Below are 24,376 nucleotides of genomic sequence, written 5' to 3'. Positions count from 1 at the left end.
CTTGAGAAAGTTCCCAGACCAGGGAATGGTGACATAGGAGACTGAGACAGAGTCCAGCAGATTCACTTAGTTGAGGAAGTGGAACTTATAATCAAGGGAGGGAAGGTGGCTGGAGCTTACAAAGCAGAATAGCAATGATAAGAGAGCTGCACACAGAATTCTAGAGATTTCCCAAGGACTCCCCTCATGTATTCAGCAGTGTATCAATCAGTCTATATTTGTGGGGAAACTATCCAATCCTGGGGAAAAAACTGAATGAAAGGACTAGGGAATTGAATTATAACTCACACAGGGATGGGAATAGTACCTGTTCTAACCAGCCAGACTGAAAACACACATAACAATTCATGGGGGATTGAGTAGAGTGCTCCTAAGTGTCTTGCCTCACTACTGAGAATAATTATCACTAGACAAAGTGCTTCTCTGGTCCCATCTAACAAATTTTAAACAAAAAACCCCAAAAGTATCTAGCTGTTTTAAAGTAATTTAAGACATCTCAGAACAAAACTCAAGAATATTTTTAAAAAATATTCAGCACCCAACAAGGTAATAGTCACAATTTCTGTCATTCAATCAAAAATACCAAGCATACAAAGAACAAGAAAATATGATCCATATTGAAGAGAAAAATTAGCTTATCAAAATTGAACCCAAACTAACACAGATGTTAGAATTAGCAGACAAAGATATTAAAAGAGATACCTGTGTTTCACATATTTAAAAGCTAGAGAGGAGAAAAGCATGTAAAGTAGAGATAGGAAGATATTTTATATTTAAGAAAATACCCAAATCAAACTTTGAGAGATGAAAACTTCTATGACTGAGATTTTTAAAAAGGACATTGGATGTGATTACCAGCAGGCATTATAGAAGAAAGGATTAGTGAACATCAAAACAGCAGTAGAAATTATTCAAAATGATATACAGAGAATACGAGACCAAAAATAAATAAATAAAATAAAAAGAACCTCACAGTGATTGTGAAACTTCTTTCAGCCTAACATGGATGTACTTGGAATTCTTGAAGGAGGAAGGAGGCACAAAAATATTTTTTGAAAAATTAATGGCCAGAATGATCCAAATTTGATTAAAGCTGAAACCTAAAGGTCTAAAATGCTCAGTGAACCCCAAGCATGTGAAATATGAAGAAAACTATACCAAGACACATAATCAAATTACTCAGAGCTAATGATAAAGAGAAAAATCTTAAAAGCAGTCAGAAGAATAAAATATTTTATATACAAAGGAACAAAGATAAGTATGACATCAAATTTCTCATTGGAAACAATGCCAGTGAAAAGGTAGTGGAGCAACCTCTTTCAAATATAGAATTCTAAAGCCATGAAAATATCTTTCAAAAATGAAGTGAAAATACTTTTTCAGATGTACTAAAGTTGGGCTAATTCATCATTAGCACACCCACAAAGAAGAAATGTGCGAAAGCAAGCCCTTTGAGTGGAAGGAAAATGATACCAGATGGAACTATGGACCTACACAAAGAAGTGAAAATCACCACAAATGGTATCTACAAGATTACATTTATAATATTTCTTATTATTATTTAAATCCCTTTAAAAGATAAGTGTTTAAACAAAAATAGTAACAATGTAGTTTAGAGTTTATAACGCATATAAAAATAAAATGTATGAAAAAGACAAGAGGGGAGAAGTGGAAATACACTTTTGCAATATTTTTATACTGTATTTGAAGTGGTATAATATCACTTAACGATCTGTGGGAAGTTAAAGATGTACACATTTTTCGACTTCCCTGGTGGCGCAGTGGTTGGGAGTCCGCCTGCCAGTGCAGGGGACACGGGTTCATGCCCCGGTACGGGAAGATCCCACATGCCACGGAGCAGCTGGGCCTGTGAGCCATGGCTGCTGAGCCTGCGCATCCAAAGCCTGTGCTCCACAATGAGAGAGGCCACAGCAGTGAGAGGCCCACGTACCACAAAAAAAAAAAAAAAAAAAAAAGTACACATTTTAAAAATATTTATTTACTTATTAGTTTGTTTGTTTATTTGGCTGCACTGGGTCTTAGTTGCTACATGCAGGATCCTCATTGCCGCATTCAGGATCTTTAGTTGCAGTGTCCAGGATATTTAATTGTGGCATGTAGGATCTTTAGCTGTGGCATGTGGGATCTTTTAGTTGTGGTATGTGGGATCTTTAATTGTGGCATGTGTGATCTTCAGTTGCAGCATGCAAACTCTTACTTGCAGTACGTGGGATCTAGTTCCCTGACCAGGGATCAAACATGGGTCCCCTGCATTGGGAGCATGGAGTCTTAGCCACTTTACCACCAGGGAAGTCCCTAAAGATGTATATTATCAGCACTGCAGTGACCAATAAAATGACAAAATTAAAAATTATGCTATGTGATCATAAAAAACATTCAGTTAATCTTAAACAAGAGGTAAAAGAATAAAAATAAAAGCTGGGACAGGTAGAAAACAAAAAAGATAATAGAGTTAAACCTAACCATATAAATAATCAATTAAATGGAAATGATCCAGGGACTTCCCTGATGGTCCAGTGGCTAAGACGCCATCCTCCCAATGCAGGGGGCCTGGGTTTGATCCCTGGTCAGGGAACTAGATCCCACATGCCGTAAATAAGAGTTTGCATGCTGCAACTAAAAATCCTGCATGCCACAATGAGCATACTGCACACAGCAATGATGATCCCACATGCTGCAACTAAGACCCAACACAGACAAATAAATAAATAAATATTTTTAAAATAAATAAGTGTAAATGATCCAAACATTATAATTAAAAGTCAGAGATTATCAGATCAAAAAGATCAAGACCCAACTATATGGTGCCTACGAGAAACATACTTTATATATGAAGGCAAAACTAGCATAAAATAAAAAGGTGGGAGTAGCTTCAAGATGGTCGAAGAGTAACATGTGGAGATCACCTTCCTCCCTACAAATACGTCAGAAATACATCTACATATGGAACAACTCCTACAGAACACCTACTGAATGCTGGCAGAAGACCTCAGACCTCCCAAAAAGCAATAAACTCCCCACATACATGGGTAGGGCAAAAGAAAAAACAGAGACAAAAGAATAGAGACGGGACCTGCACCAGTGGGAAGGAGCTGTTAAGGAGGAAAGGTTTCCACACACTAGTAAGCCCCTTCGCTGGCAGAAACACTGGTGGTGGGGGGGAAGCTTGAGAACCACAGAGGAGAGTTCAGCAACAGGGGTGCAGAAGGCAAAGTGGAGAGATTCCTGCACAGAGGATCAGTGCTGACCAGAACTCACCAGCCCAAGAGGCTTGTCTACTCAACTGCTAGGTCGTGTGGAGGCTGAGAGCTCAGGCTCCGGCTTCAGGGGTCAGATCCCAGGGAGAAGACTGGGGTTGGCTGCGTGAACACAGCCTGAAAGGGGCTAGTGCACCGCAGCTAGCTGGGAGGGAGTCCTGGAAAAAGTCTGGAACTACTGAAGAGGCAAGAGACTTTTTTTGGCTATTTGTTTTGTGGTGCATGAGGAGAGGGGATTAAGAGCACTGCCTAAACGAGCTCCAGAGATGGGCACAAGCTGTGGCTATCAGGGCGGACCCCAGAGATGGGCATGAGATGCTAAGGCTGCTACTGCAGCCACCAAGAAGCCTGTGTGCAAGCACAGGTCACAGCCCACACCTCCCCTCCCACGAGCCTGTGCAGCCCACCACTGCCAGGGTCCCATGAGCCAGGGACAACTTCCCCAGGAGAACACACGGCGCACCTCAGGAAGTTGCAACGTCACGCCAGCCTCTGCCACCGCAGGCTCACCCCACATTCCGTACCCCTCCCTCCCCTTGACCTAAGTGAGCCAGAGCCCCCTAATCAGCTGCTCCTTTAACCCCGTCCTGTCTGAGCGGGAACAGACACCCTCAGGCGACCTACATGCAGAGAAAGGGCCAAATCCACAGCTGAAACCCAGGAGCCGTGCAAACAAAGAAGAGAAAGGCAAATTTCTCCCAGAAGCCTCAGGAGCAGCAGATTAAATCTCCACAATCAACTTGATGTACCCTGCATCTGCAGAATACCTGAATAGACAACGAATCTTCGCAAATTGAGGTGATGGACTTTGGGAGCAATGATATATATATTGTTTTCCTTTGTCTCTTTTTGTGAGTGTGTATGTGTATACTTCTGTGTACGATTCTGTCTGTATAGCTTTGCTTTTACCATTTGTCCTAGGGTTCTGTCTGTCCATTTTTGTTGTTGTTTTTCTTTTAGTATAGTTTTTAGTGCTTGTTATCATTGGTGGATTTGTTTTTTGGTTTGGTACCTCTCTTCTTTCTTTCTTTTTTAAAAATTTAAATTTTTTTTACTTTTAATTATTTTTTATTTTAATAACTTTATTTTATTTTTTCTTTCTTTTTTTCTCCCTTTTATTCTGAGCCATGTGGATGACAGGGTCTTGATGCTCTGGCCGGGCATCAGGCCTCTGCCTCTAAGGTGGGAGAGCCGAGTTCAGGACATTGGACCATCAGAGACCTCCCAGCTCCATGTAATATCAAACAGTGAAAATCTCCCAGAGATCTCCATCTAAACGCCAAGACCCAGCTCCATTCAACAACCAGCAAGCTACAGTGCTGGACACCCTATGCCAAACAACTAGCAAGAGAGGAACACAACCCCACCCATTAGGACAGAGGCTGCCTAAAATCATAATAAGGTCACAGACACCCCAAAACACTCCACTGGATGTGGACCTGCCCACCAGAAAAACAAGATCCAGCCTCATCCACCAGAACACAGGCACTAGTCCCCTCCACCAGGAAGCATACACAACCGACTGAAACAACCTTAGTCACTGGAGACAGACACCAAAAACAATGGGAACTATGAACCTGCAGCCTGTGAGAAGGAGACCCCCAAACACAGTAAGTTAAGAAAAATGAGAAGACAGAGAAACACAAAGCAGATGAAGGAACAAGGTAAAAACCCACCAGACCAAACATATGAAGAGGAAATAGGCAGTCTACCTGGAAAAGAATTCAGAATAATGATAGTAATGATGACCTACAATCTTGGAAATAGAATGGAGAAAATACAAGAAACGTTTAACAAGGACGTAGAGCAACTAAAGAGCAAACAAACAGTGATGTCAAACACAATAAATGAAAATTAAAATTCTCTAGAAGGAAGCAATAACAGAATAACTGAGGCAGAAGAACGGAAAAGTGACCTGGAAGATACAATAGTGGCAATAACTACTGCAGAGCAGAATAAAGAAAAAAGAATGAAAAGAATTGAGGGATAATCTCAGAGACCTCTGGGACAACATTAAACACACCAAGATTCGAATTATAGGGGTCCCAGAAGAAGAAGAGATAAAAAAAGGGTATGAGAAAATATTTGAAAAGATTATGGTTGAAAATTTCCCTCATATGGGAAAGGAAATAGTCAATCAAGTCCAGGAAGTGCACAGAGCCCCATACAGGAGAAATCCAAGGAGAAACACGCCAAGGCATATTAATCAAACTATCAAAACTTAAATACAAAGAAAAAATATTAAAAGCAGCAAGGGAAAAACAACAAATAACATACAAGGGAATCCTCATAAGGTTAACAGCTGATCTTTCAGCAGGAACTCTGAAAGCCACAAGGGAGTGGCAGGACATATTTAAAGTGATGAAAGGGAAAACCTATGACCAAGATTACTCTACCCAGCAAGGATCTCACTCAGATTCGACAGGAAATTAAAACCTTTACAGACAAGCAAAAGCTAAGAGATTTCAGCACCACCAAACCAGCTTTACAACAAATGCTAAAGGAAATTCTCTAGGCAGGAAACGCAAGAGAAAGAAAAGACCTACAATAACGAACCCAAAACAATTAAGAAAATGGTAATAGGAACATACATATCAATAATTACCTTAAATATAAATGATTAAATGCTCCAACCAAAAGACATAGACTGGCTGAATGGTTACAAAAACAAGACCCGTATATATGCTGTCTACAAGAGACCCACTTCAGACCTAGGGACACATACAGACTGAAAGTGAGGGAAATGGAAAACGATATTCCATGCAAATGGAAACCAAAAGAAATTTGGAGTAACAATTCTCATAACAGACAAAATAGACTTTAAAATAAAGATTATTACAAGAGACAAGGAAGGCACTATATAATGATTAAGGGATCAATCCAAGAAGAAGATATAACAATTGTAAATATTTATGCACCCAAACATAGGAGCACCTCAATACATAAGGCAAATACTAACAGCCATAAAAGGGGAAATCGACAGTAACACAATCATAGTAGGGGACTTTAACACCCCACTTTCACCAATGGATAGATCATCCAAAATGAAAATAAATAAGGAAAGACAAGCTTTAAATGATACATTAAACAAGATGGACTTAATTGATATTTATTGGACATTCCATCCAAAAACAACAGAATACACTTTCTTCTCAAGTGCTCATGGAACATTCTCCAGGATAGATCATATCTTGAGTCACAAATCAAGCCTCGGTAATTTAAGAAAATTGAAATCGTATTAAGTATTCTTTCCAACCACAACGCTATGAAGCTAGATATCAATTACAGGAAAAAATCTTTAAAACATACAAACACATGGAGGCTAAACAATACACTACTCAATAACCGGCAGATCACTGAAGGAATCAAAGAGGAAATCAAAAAACACCTAGAAACAAATGACAATGAAAACACGACCACCCAAAACCTATGGGAAGCAGCCAAAGCAGTTCTAAGAGGGGAGATTTAGCAATACAATCCTACCTTAAGAAACATCTCAAATAAACAGCCTAACCTACACTTATAACAACTAGAGAAAAAAGAACAAAAACACCCCAATGTTAGCAGAAGGAAAGGAATCATAAAGATAGATCAGAAAAAAATGAAAAAGAAATGAAGGAACCAATAATGAAGATCAATAAAACTAGAAGCAGGTTCTTTGAGAAGATATACAAAATTGATAAACCATTAGCCAGACTCATCAAGAAAAAAACGGAGAAGACTCAAATCAACAGAATTAGAAATGATAAAGGAGAAGTAACAACTGACACTGCAGAAGTACAAAGGATCATGAGAGATTGCTACAAGTAACTCTATGCCAATAAAATGGACAACCTGGAAGAAATGGACAAATTCTTAGAAAAGCACAACCTTCCAAGACTGAACCAGGAAGAAATAAAAGATATAAACAGACCCATCACAAGCACTGAAATTAAAACTGTGATTAAAAATCTTCGAAAAAACAAAAGCCCAGGACCAGATGGCCTCACCCGGTGAATTCTATGAAACATTAAAAGACGAGCTAACACCTATCCTTCTCAATCTCTTCCAAATTATAGCAGAGGGGGGAACATTCCCAAGCTCTTTCTACGAGGCCTCCATCACCCTGATACCAGAACCAAAGATGTCACAAAGAAAGGAAATTACAGGCCAATATCACTGATCAACATAGATGAAAAAATCCTCAACAAAATACTAGCAACCACAATCCAACAGCACATTAAAATGATCATACACCATGATCAAGTGGGTTTTATCCCAGGAATGCAAGGATTCTTCAATACACACAAATCAATCAATGTGATACACCATATTCACAAATTGAAGAATAAAAACCATATGATCATTTCAATAGATGCAGAAAAAGCCTTTGACAAAATTCAGCACCCATTTATAATAAAAATACTGCAGAAAGTAGGCATGAGGGAACTTACCTCAACATAATAAAGGCCATATGTGACAAACCCACAGCCAACATTGTCCTCAATGGTGAAAAACTGAGACCATTTCCACTAAGATCAGGAATAAGACAAGGTTCCCCACTCTCACCACTGTTATTCAACATTGTTTTGGAAGTTTAGACCACAGCAATCAGTGAAGAAAAAGAAGGAATCCAAATCAGAAAAGAAGAAGTAAAACTGTCACTGTTTGCAGATGACATGATACTCTACATAGAGAATCCTAAAGATACTATCAGAAAACTACCAGAGCTAATCAATGAATTTGGTAAAGTAGCAGGATACAAAATCAATGCACAGAAATCTCTTGCATTCCTATACACTAATGATGAAAAATCTGAAAGAAAAATTACGGAAACACTCACAGTTACCATTGCAACAAAAGGAATAAAATACCTAGGAATAAACCTACCTAAAGAGAAAAAAGACCTGTATGTGGAAAACTATAAGACACTGATGAAAGAAATTAAAGATGATACAAACAGATAGCGAGATATACCATGTTCTTGGATTGGAACAATCAACATTGTGAAAGTGACTCTACTACCCAAAGCAAACTACAGATTCAATACAATCCCTATCAAACTACCACTGGCATTTTTCACAGAACTAAAACAAAAAATTTCACATTTTGTATGGAAACACCAAAGACCCCGAATAACGAAAGCAATTTTGGCAAAGAAAAATGGAGCTGGAGGAATCAGGCTCCCTGACTTCAGATTATATTACAAAGCCACAGTAATCCAGACAGTATGGTACTGGCACAAAAACAGAAATATAGATCAGTGGAACAGAATAGAAAGCCCAGAGATAATCTCATGCACATATGGTAACCTTATTTTTGCTAAAGGAGGCTCAAATATACAATGGAGAAGACATCCTCTTCAATAAGTGGTGCTGGGAAAACGGAACAGCTACATGTAAAAGAGTGAAATTAGAACACTCCCTAACACCATACACAAAAATAAACTCAAAATGGATTACAGACCTAGATGTAAGGCCAGACACTATAAAACTTATAGAGGAAAACATTGGCAGAACACTTATGACATAAATCACAGCAAGATCATTTTTGGCCCATTACCCTCCTAGAGTAATGGAAATAAAAGCAAAAATAAACAAATGGGACCTAATGAAACTTAAAAGCTTTTGCACAGCAAAGGAAACCATAAAGAAGACGAAAAGAGAACCCTCAGAATGGGAGAAAATATTTGCAAATGATGCCACTGACAAAAGATTAATGTCCAAAATTTACAATAAGCTCATGCAGCTCAATATCAAAAAAACAAACAACCCAATCCAAAAATGGGCAGAATACCTAAATAGACATTTCTCCAAAAACATACATATTGCCAACAAACACATGAAAGAATGCTCAACATCATTAATCATTAGAGAAATGTAAATCAAAACTACAATGAGCTATCACCTCACACCAGTCCAAATGGCCATCATGAAAAAATCTACAAACAATAAATGCTGGAGAGGGTGTGGAGAAAAGGGAACCCTCTTGCACTGTTGGTGGGAATATAAATTGATACAGCCACTATGGAGAACAGTATGGAGGTTCCTTAAAAATCTACAAATAGAACTACCATATGACCCAGCAATCCCACTACTAGGCATATACCCTGAGAAAACCATAATTCAAAAAGAGTCATATACCACAATGTTCATTGCTGCTCTATTTACAATAGCCAGGACATGGAAGCAACCTAAGTGTCCATCGATAGGTGAATGGTTAAAGAAGATGTGGCACATATATACAATGGAATATTACTCAGCCATAAAAAGAGATGAAATTGAATTATTTGTAGTGAGGTGGATGGACCTAGAGTCTGTCACAGAGAGTGAAGTAAGTCAAAAAGAAGAAAACAAATACTGTACCCTAACACATATATCTGGAATTTAAAAAAAAAAAAAAAAGGTCATAAAGAATCTAGAGGCAGTACGGGAATAAAGATGCAGACCTACTAGAGAATGGACTTGAGGACCTGGTGAGGGCAAGAGTAAGCTGGGACAAAGTGAGAGAATGGCCTGTATATATATATATATACACTACCAAATGTAAAACTGATAGCTAGTGGGAAGAAGCCACATAGCACAGGGAGATCAGCTCCGTGCTTTGTGACCACCTGGAGGGGTGGGATAGGGAGGATCAGAGGAAGGGAGTTGCAAGAGGGAAGAGATATGGGAATATATGTATATGTATAGCTGATTCCCTTTGTTATAAAACAGACACTAACACACCATTTTAAAACAATTATACTCCAATAAATATGTTAAAATAATAAAAAATTAAAAAATTTTAAAATAATACATAAATCAATAAAATAAAAGGATAGACAAAAGTATACATGATAACATCATTTAAAAGAAAGCCAGGGTATTTGTATTAATATAAAAGTATATTTCAGGGCAAAGAATATTACCACTGTTAAAGAGGGTCATCTCACAATAGCTATAGTGTCAGTTCATCACAAACACATAAAAATCATAAATGATTATGAACATAATTATAGAGTTTCAAATATATGTAGCAAAAAGTAGAACTTCAAGGATAAACAGATAAAACCACAGTTATAATCAAATGCTTTAATACTTCTTAGTAATGAATTTGAACAAATAGAGAATCAGTGAGTAGAAGACTTGTACAACACTGTAAACTATCTGGGTCAAATTGAAATTAATAGAACATGTCAAAATACTCAGAAAAGCAGCAAAATATGCATTCTTCTCAATTACATATGGAACATTTACCAAGATAGATCATTGTTCTAGGCCATAAAACAAGTCAAGATATGTTTAAAAGTATTCAGATCATACAAGGTTTGTGTTCTCTGACAATAATGGAATTAAATTAGCAACCATGGCAAAAGGATATCTGCAATATCAAAAAAATTAGTAAATTGACACACTTCTAAATAATCAATGAGTCAAAAGACAATTCTTAAAAAGTAATTAGAAAGTGTTTTGAACTGAAAGAAAATGATAACAGTACATGTCAAAATTGGCAGTACGGTACTAAAGCGCTATTTAGATGGAAGTTTATAGTATTACTCCCCTGTATTAGAAAAGGAGATATGTCTCAAATCAATGATCTCTACTTCCACATTAATAAAATAGCAAAAAGATGCACAAATTAAACCAAAAGTAACAGAAGAAAGGAAATAGAAAAAATCATTGTGTAAATTAATGCCATAGAAAACAGAAACTGCAGAGAAAATCAGGGAAACCAAATGCTGATTATTTGAGATCAACAAAATTGATAACTATTTACCCAGACTGACTAAAGATGTTTTTTTCATTTGCTGAGGAAATTTATTTATTTGTTTGTCTGTTTTGTTTGTTTTATTTGGTTGCACTGAGTCTTAGTTGCAGCACACAGGCTCCTTTTTTATTTTGGAATTTTATTTTATTTTTTTCTACAGCAGGTTCTTATTCATTATCTATTTTACACATATTAGTGTATGTATCTCAATCCCAATCTCCCAATCCGTCCCACCACCACCACCCCACCCCCCGCTTTCCCCCTTGGTGTCCATACGTTTGTTCTCTACATCTGTGTCTCTATTTCTGCCTTGCAAGCAGTTCATCTCTCCCATTTTTCTAGATTCCACATGTATGCATTAATATACGATATTTGTTTTTCTGTTTCTGACTTACTTCACTCTGTATGACAGTCTCTAGGTCCATCCATGTCTCTACAAATGATCCAATTTCATTCCTTTTTATGGCTGAGTAATATTCCATTGAATATATGTACCACATCTTCTTTATCCTTTCATCTAGACTGACTAAAGATTTTTTTAAAAGCCACAAATTACCAATATTAGGATTGAGAGAAGTGGACTAACTACCAAGTCTACTGCTATTTTAAGGTAAGAAAAAATGTTTTTCAGGCTATACTACAAAGCTACAGTAATCAAGACAGTATGGTACTGGCACAAAAACAGATATGTAAATCAATGGAACAGAGTAGAAAGCCCAGAGATAAACCCACACACATATGGTCACCTAATCTATGACAAAGGAGGCAAGAATATACAATGGAAAAAAGACAGTCTCTTCAGTAAGTGGTGCTGGGAAAATTGGACAGTTATATGTAAAAGAATGAAATTAGAACACTCCCTAACACCATACACAAAAATAAACTCAAAATGGATTAATGACCTAAATGTATGGCCAGACACTATAAAACTCCTAGAAAACGTAGGCAGAACACTCTTTGCCATAAATCACAGCAAGGTCTTTTTTGACCCATCTCCTAGAATAATGAAAATAAAAATAAACAAATGGGACCTAATGAAACTTAAAAGCTTTTGCACAGCAAAGGAAACCACAAACAAGACGAAAAGAAAACCCTCTGAATGGTAGAAAATATTTGCAAATGAAGAAACTGACAAGGTATTAATCTCCAAAATATACAAACAGCTCAATATCAGAAAAACAAACAAGCCAATTAGAAAATGGGCAGAAGACCTAAATATACATTTCTCCAAAGAAGACATACAGATGGCCAAGAGGCACATGAAAAGATGCTCAACATCACTAATTATTAGAGAAATGCAAAGAAAAACTACAATGAGGTACAAGTCAGAATGGGCATCATCAGGAAATCTACAAACAACAAATGCTGGAGAGAGTGTGGAGAAAAGGGAATTCTCTTGCACTCTTGGTGGGAAAGTAAATTGATACAGCCACTATGGAGAACAGTATGGAGGTTCCTTAAGAAAACTAAAAATAGTACTACCATATGACCCAGCAATCCCACTACTGGGCATATACCCTGAGAAAACCATAATTCAAAAAGATACATGCACCCCAGTGTTCATCGCAACATTATTTACAATAGCCAGGACACAGAAGCAACCTAAATGTCCATCAACAGAGGAATGGATAAAGAAGATGTGGTACATGTGTACAATGGAATATTACTCAGCCATAAGAAGGAACAAAATTATGCCATTTGCAGAGACGTGGATGGACCTAGAGACTGTCATACAGAGTGAAGTAAGTCAAAAAGAGAGAAACAAAATATCCTATATTAATGCATATGTGTGGAATCTAGAAAATTTGTACAGATTAACCAATTTACAAACAGAAATAGAGACACAGACATAGAGAACAAACATATGGACACAAAGAGGGGAAGTGGGAGTGGATGAATTGGGAGATTGGGATTGACATATATACACTACTATGTATAAAATAGATAACTAATGAGAATCTACTGTATAGCACAGGGAACTCTACTCATTGCTCTTTGATGACCTAAATGGGAAGGAAATCCAGAAAGGAGGGGATATATTTATATATATAGCTGATTCACTTTGCTGTACAGCAGAAACTAACACAACATTGTAATGCAACTATACTCCAATAAAAATTAATTTTAAAAAAGAGTGTTTTAAACAACTTTTTTAAGTTGAAATATAATCAATGTACAATATTATGTTACTTTCAGGTGTACTACTTAGTGATTTGACATTTGCATACATTATGAGATGATCACCACAATAAGTCTAGTAACTAACCATCTGTCCCCATACAAGTTATTACAATATTATTGACCACATTCTTTATGCTATCTGTTACACCCCTGTGACTTATTTATTTTATAACCAAAGGTTTGTACCTCCTAACCCCCTTAATCTGTTTCATAGTCCCCCCTCCTCGACCCACACCCCGGAACTACCAGTTTGTTCTCTGTACTTATGTGTCTATTTCTATTTTGGTGTGTGTGTTTGTTTTGTTTTTTAGATTTCACACATAAGTAAGATCATACAGTATTTATCTTAATCTGACTTATTTCACTTAGCATACCCTCTAGATGCAACCATGTTTCACACATAGCAAGATTTCATTCTGTTTATGGCAGAGCAATTTTCCATTATATTATTTTATGATTATATCACATATTTTTTATCTATTCATCTATCCATGGACACTTAAACTGCTTTCAATTCTTGACTATTACAAATAATGCTGCAATGAACATTGGTGTGTATATATCTTTTCAAATTAGTGGTTTTGTTTTCTTTGTGTAAATACCCAGAAGTGAAATTTCTGGATCATATTGCAGTACTATTTTTAACTTTTTTAGAACCTCTATACTGTTTTCCATAGTAACTTCACCAATTTACAACGCTGCCAACACTACACAAGGTTCCCTTTTCTCCACATCCTCACCAACACTTATTGTTGTCTTTTAAACTATAGCCATTCTGACAGTTATGAGGTGTTATCTCATTTTGGTATTAATTTGCATTTCCCTTATGATTAGTGATGCTGAGCATCTTTCATGTGTCTGTTGGCCATCTGTATGTCTTCCTTGGAAAAATGTCTAATCAGGTTCTCTGCCCATTTTTTAGTTATTTGTTTTATGATGTTGAGTTGTATGATTTCTTTACATATTTTGGATATTAATCCCTTATTGGATATATAATATGCAAACATCTCCTATTCAGTAGGCTGCATTTTACTTTTGTTGATAGTTTTCTTTACTGTGCAAAAGCTTTTTAGTTTGATGTAGTACAATTTGTTTGCTTTTGTTTTTGTTGCCCTTGCCTGAGGAGACAGATCCCCCAAAATAAAATCCATGTCATAGAGCATACTGACTGTGTTTTCTTCTAGGACTTTTACAGTTTCTGGTCTTATATTTAAATGTTCATCCATTTTGGGTTTATTTTTATATGTGGTATGAGATTGTATGTGCGTTTGATTTTTTTTTTATGTTGCTGTCCAGTTTTGCCAACACCATTTACTGAAGAGACTGTCTTTTCCCCATTATATGTTCTTGTCTCCTGTGTCTTAGATTAATTGATCATATAAGTGTGGGTTATTTTGGGGTCCTCTATTCTGTTCTGTTTATCTCTGTGTCTGTTTTTGGGCCAGTACCATACTGTTTTGATGACTGTATCTACGTAGTAGTGTTTGAAATCAGGGAGCATAGTTCCTCCAGCTTTGTTCTTATGATTGTTTTGGCTCTTTGGGGTACTTTGTATTTTCATACAAATTTTAGAATTACTTGTTCTGTAAAAAAATACCATTGGTATTCTTTTAAATATCTTTTTAAAATTTTATTGAGCTGACTTACAATGTTGTGTTAGCCATTGGTATTTTGATATGGATTGAGTTGAATCTATATATTGCCTTGAATAATATGGTCATTTTAACAACATTAATTCTTCCAGTCCATAAGCATGGTATATCTTTCCAGTTTTTGTGTTGTCTTCAAGTTCTTTCATCAATGTCTAATATTTTTCAAGTCTTGACCTTTTTGGTTAGATTTATTCCTAGATATTTAATCTTTTTATGCAATTGTAAATGGGATTGTTTTCTTAATTTCTCTTTCTGATAGTTCATTATTAGTGTATAGAAAAGCAACAGGTTTCTTTATATTAATTTTGCTTCCTGCAACTTTACTGAATTCATTTATTAGTTGTAATGGTTTTTGTTTTCTGGTGTTTTTTGGGGGGGTTGTTTTTTGTTTGTTTGTTTGTTGGAGTCAGTAGTCTATAGGATTTTCTATGTATAGTTTCATGTCACCTGTAAGCAGTGACAGTTTTACTTCTTCCTTTCCAATTTGGATTCTTTCTATTTCTTTTTCATATTTGATTGCCATGGCTTCCATTACTAGGTTAAATAAAAGTTGTGAGAGTGGACATCCTTGTCTCATTCTTGATCTTAGAAGAAATGCTTTTAGCTTTTCATTGTTAGTTTGGTGTTGGCTGTGGGTTTGTCATACATGCTGTTTATTATGTTGAGGTATGTTCCCTGTATACCTACTTCGTTAAGAGTTTTTATCATGAAAGTATGCTGAATTTTGTCAAAAGCTTTTTCTGCATCTATTGAGATGATCATAATATAATTTTTATTCTTCAGTTTGTTAATGTAGTGTATCAATTGATTTCTGAATATTGAACCATTTTTGCATTCCTGGATTAATCCCACTTGATCATGGTGTATGATCCTTTTAATATATTACTGCATTTGGTTTGCTAATATTTTGTTGAGGAATTTTGCATCTATGTTTATCAGTGACATTAGTCACTGATTTAGTGACATTAGTCACTAATTTTCTTTTTGTATGGTGTCTTTGGTTTCTGGTATCCATGTAATGCAACCTTTGGAATGATTTCAGAACCATTCCTTCTTCTTCAATTTTTTGGAATAATTTTAGAAAGACAGATGTTAACTTTTCTTTAAATTTTGATAAAATTCACATGTAATTTTTTTGTTTATTAGGAGGTTTTTAAATTACTGATTCAAGTTAATTACTGGTAATTGGTCTGTTTATACATTCTTCCTGATTCATTCTTGGGTAGTTGTTAAGTTCTAGGAGTATATCCAATTTTTCTATATTGTCCATTCCATTGGTGTGTAATTGTTAATAGTAATCTCTTATGCTCCTTTTTATTTCTGTGGTATCAGTTGTCACTTCTCTTTTGTTTCTGATTTTATTGATTTAGGCTATTTGGTTGTTTTCTTGATGAGTCTGGCTAAAGGTTTATCAATTTTGTTTATCTTTTCAGAGAGCTAACTCTTAGTTTCATTGATCTTTTCTATTGCCTTTTTAGTCTCTGATTTTATTTATTTATGCCCTGATCTTCATTATTTCTTTCCTTCTACAAACTTTGGGCTTTGTTTATTCTTCTTTTTCTAGTTCTTTTAGGTGTAAAGTTAGATCATTTGAGATTTTCCTTGTTTCCAAAGGTAGGCTTGTATCACTATAAAGTTCCCTCTTAGAACTGCTTTTGCTGTATCCCATAGATTTTGGATCATAGTGTTTTTGTTTTCTTTTGTATCCAGATTTTTTATTTTCTCTTTTGTTTCTTCAACCCATTGGTTGTTTAATACCATGTTGTTTAGACTCCATGTGTTTGTGGCTTTTACAGTTTTGTTTTAATTATAATTGATTTCTAGTCTCATACCATTGTGATTGATAAAGATGCTTGATATGATTTCAGTCTTCTTCAATGTATTGAGACTTGTTTTCTGCTCTAGCTTGTGTTCTATCCTGGGGAATTTTCTATGTGTACTTGAAAAGAATGGGTGTTCTGCTATTTGGGGGTGAAATGTTTTGTGTATATCTATTAATTCCATATAGTCTAATGTATCATTTAAGGCCAGGGTTTCCGTATTGTTTTTCTGTCTAGATGATCTATCTGTTGATATAACTGAGGTCTTAAAGTCCCTACTTTTATTACATTACTGTCAGTTTCTCTCTTATGTGTGTTAATATTTGCTTTATGTATTTAGGTGCCCTACGTTGGGTGTATATATATTGACAATAGTTATATCTTCTTCTTGGATTGATCCCTTTATCATTATGTAATGTCTTTCTTTGTCTCTTGTTATGGTCTTTGTTTTAAAGTCTATTTTGCCTGTTATAAATATTGTACCTCAGCTTTCTTTTTATTTCCATTTGAATGAAATACCTTTTTCCATCCCCTCACTTTCAGTTTGCATGTGTCTTTAGATATGAAGTGAGTCTCTTGTAAATAGCTTATATATGGGCCTTGTTTTTGTATTCATTTAGCTACTCTATGTCTTTTGATTGGAGCATTTAGTCCATTTACATAATATTGATAGGTATGTACTTATTGCCATTTTGTTGTTTTCCATTTGTTTTTGTAGTTCTTTTTTGTTCCTTTCTTCTTCTTTTGTTCACTTTACTTATGATTTGATGACTATCTTTAGTGTTATGTTTGTATTCCTTTTATGTGTTTATCTATTATAGGTTTTTGGTTTGCAGTTACCATGACGTTCATATATAACAACCTATATATAGATGTGTGATTATTTTAAGTTGATGGTCTAAAATTGAGCACATTCTAACCAACCTACCTTTTTACCCACTCCCTTTTTTTAAATTTTTTTGAAATCTTTTTTACATCTTTTTGTTTATGTATCCCTTAACTACCTATTGTGGATATAGATTATTTTTCTACTTTTATCTTTAAACCTTCCTAATAGCTTTATAAGTGGCTGGCTATCTTTACTGTATGTTTGCCTCTACCAGTGAGATTTATCCTTTTACAATTTTTATATTTCTAGTTGTAGCCTTTTCTTTTCCATTTAGATAAGTTTGTTTAACATTTCTTATAAAGCCAGTTTAGTGGTGCTGAACACTTTTATCTTTTGTTTGTCTGTAAAAGTCTATTCCTCCTTCAAATCTAAATTATAGCCTTGCCAGGTATTTTTGGTTGTACATTTTTTTCTTTCATCTCTTTCAGTATATTGTGCCGCTCCCTTCTGACCTGTAGCATTTATCCTGAAAAGTCAGGTAATTCTCTTATGGTAGTTCCTTGTATATAACTAGTTGCTTTTCTCTTGCTGCTTTTAAGATGCTCTCTTTATCTTTAATTTTTTGTCATTTTAATTATACCTTGTCTTGCTCTTCATCTTGTTTGGGACTCTCTGTGCTTCCTGGACCTGAATGTCTGTTTCTTTTCTCAGGTTAGTGAAGGTTTCTGCTCTTATTTCTTCAAAAATTCTCTGCCTCTTTCTTTCTCTCTTCTCCTCCCTTCTCTCTTCTCCCCAATAATGCAAGTGTTAGTATGCTTGATGTTGTCCAAGAGGTCTCTTAAAGTATCCTCATTTTAAAATTCTTTTCTTTCTTCTGTTCAGTTCATGTGGTTTTCACTACTCTGTCCCTGATCACTGATTTGTTCCTCTGTATCATCTAATCTACTGTTGATTCCTTCTAGGCTATTTTTTAATTTCAGCTATTGTATTCTTCTGCTCTGTTTGGTTCTTTTTTATATTTTGTAACTCTGTTGAAATTCTTACTGTGTTCATTCATTCATCTCCCAAATTCATTGAACATTTTATATTCATTATCTTGAACACTTTGTCAGATATATTGCTTATCTCCACTTCACTTCATTCTATTTCGGGATTTTGCTATGTTTCTTCATTTGGAACATATTCTTCTGTCTCATTTTCCCAATTCTTTGTTGTTTACTTCTATTTGTTAGGTAGGTCAGTTATGTTTCCTGATCTTATAGAAGTGGCTTTATGTAGGAGACATTCTATGGGACCCAGCAGCACACCCCTCTGTTCACCAGAACTATATGCTTTAGTGGTAGCCCTGATGTAGGCTGAATACACATTTCTGTTTTGGTGGGGCTGACTACTGTGAGTGTGCTGGTCAGTGGGGCTGGGACCTCGCCAAGTTGGCTGTGAGGCTGCTCTTTGGGTGGTGGCTGTGGGCCCACTGGAGAGCAGGGTAGGCTTCCTGCTCAGTTGGCTGTGTGGCCCAATGGGTATGGGGCTTCTGCAGCCCATTGGAGGACAGGGCTGGGTTTCTGTGTAGTTATCTGCATGGATCAGGTGGGTTCTTTGCTGGTGCCAACCTGTTTCACAGTGGGGCCAAGTTAAACAACTTTAAATACAAAGTTAAAACAAATTTACACAAACTACCAAAGCTTCCCTAAGACAAATAGGTAACATGAATACCCCTATATCAATGAAAGAAATTTAATTTGTTATTTAAAAACCTTCCCACAAATAAAACTTTAGACCAAGAGTATTTCACCAGTGAATTATATATTTTCAAAATAAATGACACCATTTCTAAACTCTTTCAGAAAATTGAAGGGGGTGTGGGACACTTCCTTATTTATTCTATGAGACCAGCATTATGTGATACCACAACCAAGAATAAATAACACATTACAAGAATATAAAACTGCATACCAATATCTCTTATAAACAAAGATTTAAAAGTTATAAACAAAGTTTTAGTAAACCAGATCCAAATATATATAAAAAGGAAAATATATCATGACCAAGTAGGATTTATCTTAGGAATGAAAGAGTGATTTACAATAGAAAGTCAATCAATGTAATTCACCTTATTAGAAAATAACAAAAGAAAAACTATATGATCACCTCAATAGGTGCATAAAAGCATTTGACAAAATCCAATATACACAATTGATTTTAAAAATCAGCAAATTAAGTATAAAAGAGAACTTTCTCAACTTAACAAGGAATCTTTATGAAAAACCTTAAGATAGCATTGTATAATGGTAAAAGACTATTCAGTCTGCTCAGATTTAATGTAATTATTGCTGTTGTTGGTTAAACTTACCATTTGGTATTTTCTATTAACACCATTTGTTCCTTTGTTTCTTTCTTCCCTTTCTTGCTTAAAATAAAGAACAAGGTGAGAATGTTTACCCACACCACTTCTATTCAACATTGTACTGACAGTTCTAACAGGTGCAGTGAGTTAAGAAACAAGTAAAAGGAATCTGTATTGAAAAGGAAAGTGTCTTTATTCAAACATTATTAGATATAGAAAAGCTTATGAAATCTATTTTTCAAAAAGCTATCAGGGCTAATAAGTGTGTTTACCAGATTTCAGTATACATGATCAATGTATAAAAATCAATTACATTTTTATATGAAATATAACAAGTTAATTTTGTATATGAAATATATAAACATATAAATGAACAATCATAAATGGAAATTTTTTAAAATACTGTTTAAAATAGATTCAAAAGTATTAAATACTTAGGGTTAAATCTGACAAAAGATGTGCAAATATATACACTTAAAAACTATATATATTATTGAGTGAAGTAAAAGACTTACATGGGGAAATGTATCATGTTCATAGGTGGAAAAAACTCAATATTGTTAAAATGTCAATTCTTGAGAAATGCAGCACAACTTCAATTAAAATCCTAGAGGGCTTTTATAGAAATTGAGAAGTTGATTCTAAAAGTCATATGGCAATCCAGGGTAGAACAAAAAACTTACCTAGAAATAAATGCCACTAAAAAATGTGTGAGATCTTTGTTGGAATGCAGAATATTCTAAAATTTTTAGATCTTCCTAAACTTATCTATAGATTTGATGCAATGTTCCTTTGTGGAAATCAGAAAATGATTCTAAAAGGTATATGATGGAGTAAAGGGCTGAGAGTTAGGAGGGGGTTGGGGCAAAGGAATTCTTCTACCATGTATCAAAATTTATTATAAAGCTATAGTAATTAAGACATTATAAAATATTTATAGCTGCCTTTTTTCATTTACTTCCACATCTCACCAACCTTTAGTGTGTCCAGTCATTATTATTTAAACTCTTTTAGCAGGTGTGAAGTGATATTTCACTTGGTTTTATTTATATATAATAATATAGCTGTACTAGCTTTCTTATGTTTCATGCTTATATGATGTAAGTTTTTCTATTATTTTACTATCAACCTGTCTGTGACTTTATATTTCTTGTAAACTGCATATAGGGTCTTGCTTTTTCTCCAGTGTGACAATATCTGCCTTCAAATTTTAATAGCTAGTTCACTTAAGTTTAATATAACTATTGCTAAGGTTGGGGTTAAGTCTGCCATCTTGGCATTTGTTTTCTATTAATGCCTCTTGTTCTTTGTTCCTTTGTTTCTTGTCTTCTTCTGGATGAATCATGTATTTTCAGTATTTCTATGTTGTCTCCTATATTGATTTCTTTTTAATTCAAAATTATTTTTTAGTAGTTGCACTTCACTTTACAATAATCATCTTTAATTTATCAGAATCTAAATTTAAAGAAAATTTACTTCACAACAGTGTAAAAACCTTATAACAATACAACTCCATTTATACCCCACCCATCCTTTGCACTCTGGTCTCATATTTATTTCTAAATATGCTATAAATCCCAAAATACCGTGTTAATATTTTTGCTTTAAAAAGTCAATTGTGATAAAGATATATAGATATAAACTGATAGCAAAATAAGTTTTTTATATATACCTTCCCGTGTGCACTTTATTTCTGTCTGTACATCCAGTGTTCTTCCTGGTTTCATTTCCCTTCAACCTGAAGAACGTCTTTAAAATTTCTTGTATTGCATGTTCTCTCAGCATTTGTCTGTATCAAAGTGTCTATTTTTTTCCTTCATTTTTGAAGGACATTTTCCACCGAATACAGAATTATAGGATGACAGGTGGTTTTTGTTGTTTTTCAATTGTTTTAAAAGCAATTTATAAAGACATCATTCTGTTATCTTATGGCTTTCATCATTTTTGGTAAGAAGTGAGTCATTATTCATGTCACTGTTCTCAAATATATAATGTGTCTTTTTACTTGTTGCTGCTTTAGAGTTTTCCTTTTATCTTTGGTTTTCAGCACTTTTATTATGTGCCTAAGTGTAATTTCCTTTGTATTTATCCTGTTTGAGGTTGAGTTGAACTTCTTGGATTTCTGGGATTATGTCTTTCATTAATTTTTGGTGTTCTTGGACATTATTTCTTCAAATACTTCTTCAGCACTATTCTCTTTTTCCTCTTCTTCTTGGATTCCAAAAACATATATATGAGACCAGTTAATATAGTCCCACAGATCTCAGATGACCAGTTAATTTTTTTTCAACTCTGCTTTTGTTCTTTGTATTTCAGTTTGATTACATGCTATTAACCTCTCTTCAAATTCACTGCTCTTTTCCTCTGCTTTTCTCAGTTTACTCTTAAATCCATCTAATAATTTCTTTATTCCTGGTATCATATTTTTAATTTCTAGCATTTCCATTCTATCTTTTTATCATTTATGTATCTTAGCTGTAATTCCCCATCTCTGCATTCTTTTTGCTCATATTTCCACTAGATATTCAGTGTTTTATCATAGCTATTTTCTTTTTTGCCATGCCTGGTATCTTAGCACTGACAGGATTCCAGAGATCTCTTCATATTTCACAACTGAATCACCAGCTTTCCAAACCCTAGAAGAGCCATCTCTGCTCTATAGTCTAGCTGCCAGCTTTTTTTTTTTTTTCTTAATCACTGAAGATTTCTCTTTCCTCTCTCCTCAGTCCCTGGATTTTCTTGCCTTGGGAGATCTCTATCTCTCTCTCCTGATTCCCTGACCCCAATTTAGCATGGAGACTGCTTTATACTTTCAGTAAAGGCCACACATATCTCAGAGGGAGAGTTTTTCTCAGCTCTCTTATCCTACTCCCTGTCTATGGTAGCTGAGCATCCAGAATGCTGATGGATTTCTCTCAACTTTGCTACTTTGCTGCCTTGCTGCCTGCCCCCTCCCCATCTTCAAGAGGTTACTGCTTTATATTTGGGAGAGACCCTGACTGCATCAGAGGGATTACTCAGCTTTCCTGCTTTGCCCCAAGACCTTGGCTTACTATACCCAAGCACTAATTGAAGATCTATAGGAAAGAGTTTTGGGTGGGTGAAATTCATTCCATGGCTGGGGCTAATTGGAATTCCCATCTATCGTGTTTATGACAAATTCCCCTTCCCATCCCTCTGCCAAGAATAGTGAGAATAGCTGTGTCTTTTCTATAAAGGGCTCATCATTTTGTTTCTAATCTATTTCCCTTTTGAGAATTGTTTCACACTCATTTTTAGCAACAGAAGTTCTAAGCTTTACATTGAATCTTTGTTTGGTAAAATGTCTTTTTACCCCAAATGGTCTCTTTTTTTAAAATTATCAGTTCGATTTCTGTCTACATCCTGTTTGAGTATAGACTAAATATTTGTACATTAAATAAATGTACAAATTTATTTAGGGAGACAAGATGTGCACAAAAGACTCCTGTTGATTGTCATGGACAAAGAAGCTACACTTTAAGTAAAAATCTTTAAGAATTAGAAACAGTTGGGGAGGGGAGACAGGGGGAAAGGGAGACCTTGACTCCCTAAATGAAATTACTTCCACTGAATTTCAAACATAGCAGTCTGTGCATGGCCTTCCTCTCTAACAGTGTCCATAAAATGGTAGTATTGTTTTCTCTCAGGTTTTAAGTTCTCTCTTCTCTTTAGCCAAGGAAGTTTGAATTCCAAAAATGATGTTTGAAGTATCCTTATAATTTTTTTTCCTTGTTGGTTATTTATTTTAAATATAGCAGTGTGTACATGTCAATCCCAAACTCCCTAACTATCCCTCCCCTCTATGCTTCCCCCCTGGTAACCATAAGTTTTTTCTCTAAATCTGTGAGTCTGTTTCTGTTTTGTAAATAAGTTCATTTGTATCTTTTTTTTCAGATTCTGCATATAAGCAATATCATATGATATTTTCTCTTTCTCTGACTTACTTCACTCAGTATGACAATCTCTAGGTCCATTCGTATTGCTGCCAATGGCATTATTTCATTCTTTTTAATGGCTGAGTAATATTCCATTGTGCATATGTACTACATCTTCTTTATCCATTCCTCTGTCTATGTAAGTGTCCTTATATCATTTTGTTTTGTTTTGCTTTTTGTTTTTCTGGTACACGGGCCTCTCACTGTTGTGGCCTCTCCCATTGTGGAGCACAGGCTCCAGATGCGCAGGCTTAGCGGTCATGGCTCATGGGCCCAGCCGCTCTGCGGCATGTGGGATCTTCCTGGACCGGGGCACGAACCTGTGTCCCCTGCATCGGCAGGTGGACTCTCAACCACTGCACCACCAGGGAAGCCCGTGTCCTTATATCTTGACCTCAGTAAACATCAGGGTCAAAGGGGCACTTCTGGCCAGAGTGGATAAACACATAAGAAAAGAGAAGGTTTATGATCTTTGAGAATTTAAAAGGGAATTAAGAATAATTATTTCTACTGATAGAAAAAGTATATAAAATAATAAAATCACTGGAATAATTTATTTGTATGCTTGCGTGTAATATATTTTCATGT

General features: G+C 35.3%; 1 protein-coding gene across 1 annotated transcript in view; it reads left to right on the top strand.

The window, feature by feature from the left end:
* Positions 1-24,376, top strand: part of CATSPERE (catsper channel auxiliary subunit epsilon) — a gene marked incomplete at both ends in the record, with an annotated part of 242,671 nt that overhangs the window by 111,990 nt on the left and 106,305 nt on the right. The window lies entirely within an intron of this gene.

Source organism: Leucopleurus acutus (assembly GCF_964270905.1).
Source record: "Leucopleurus acutus genome assembly, chromosome: 2".
Taxonomy (NCBI): Eukaryota; Metazoa; Chordata; class Mammalia; order Artiodactyla; family Delphinidae; genus Leucopleurus; species Leucopleurus acutus.
The sequence above is the reverse complement of the archived record's forward strand: the minus strand, read 5'-3'. Positions and strand labels throughout refer to the sequence as shown.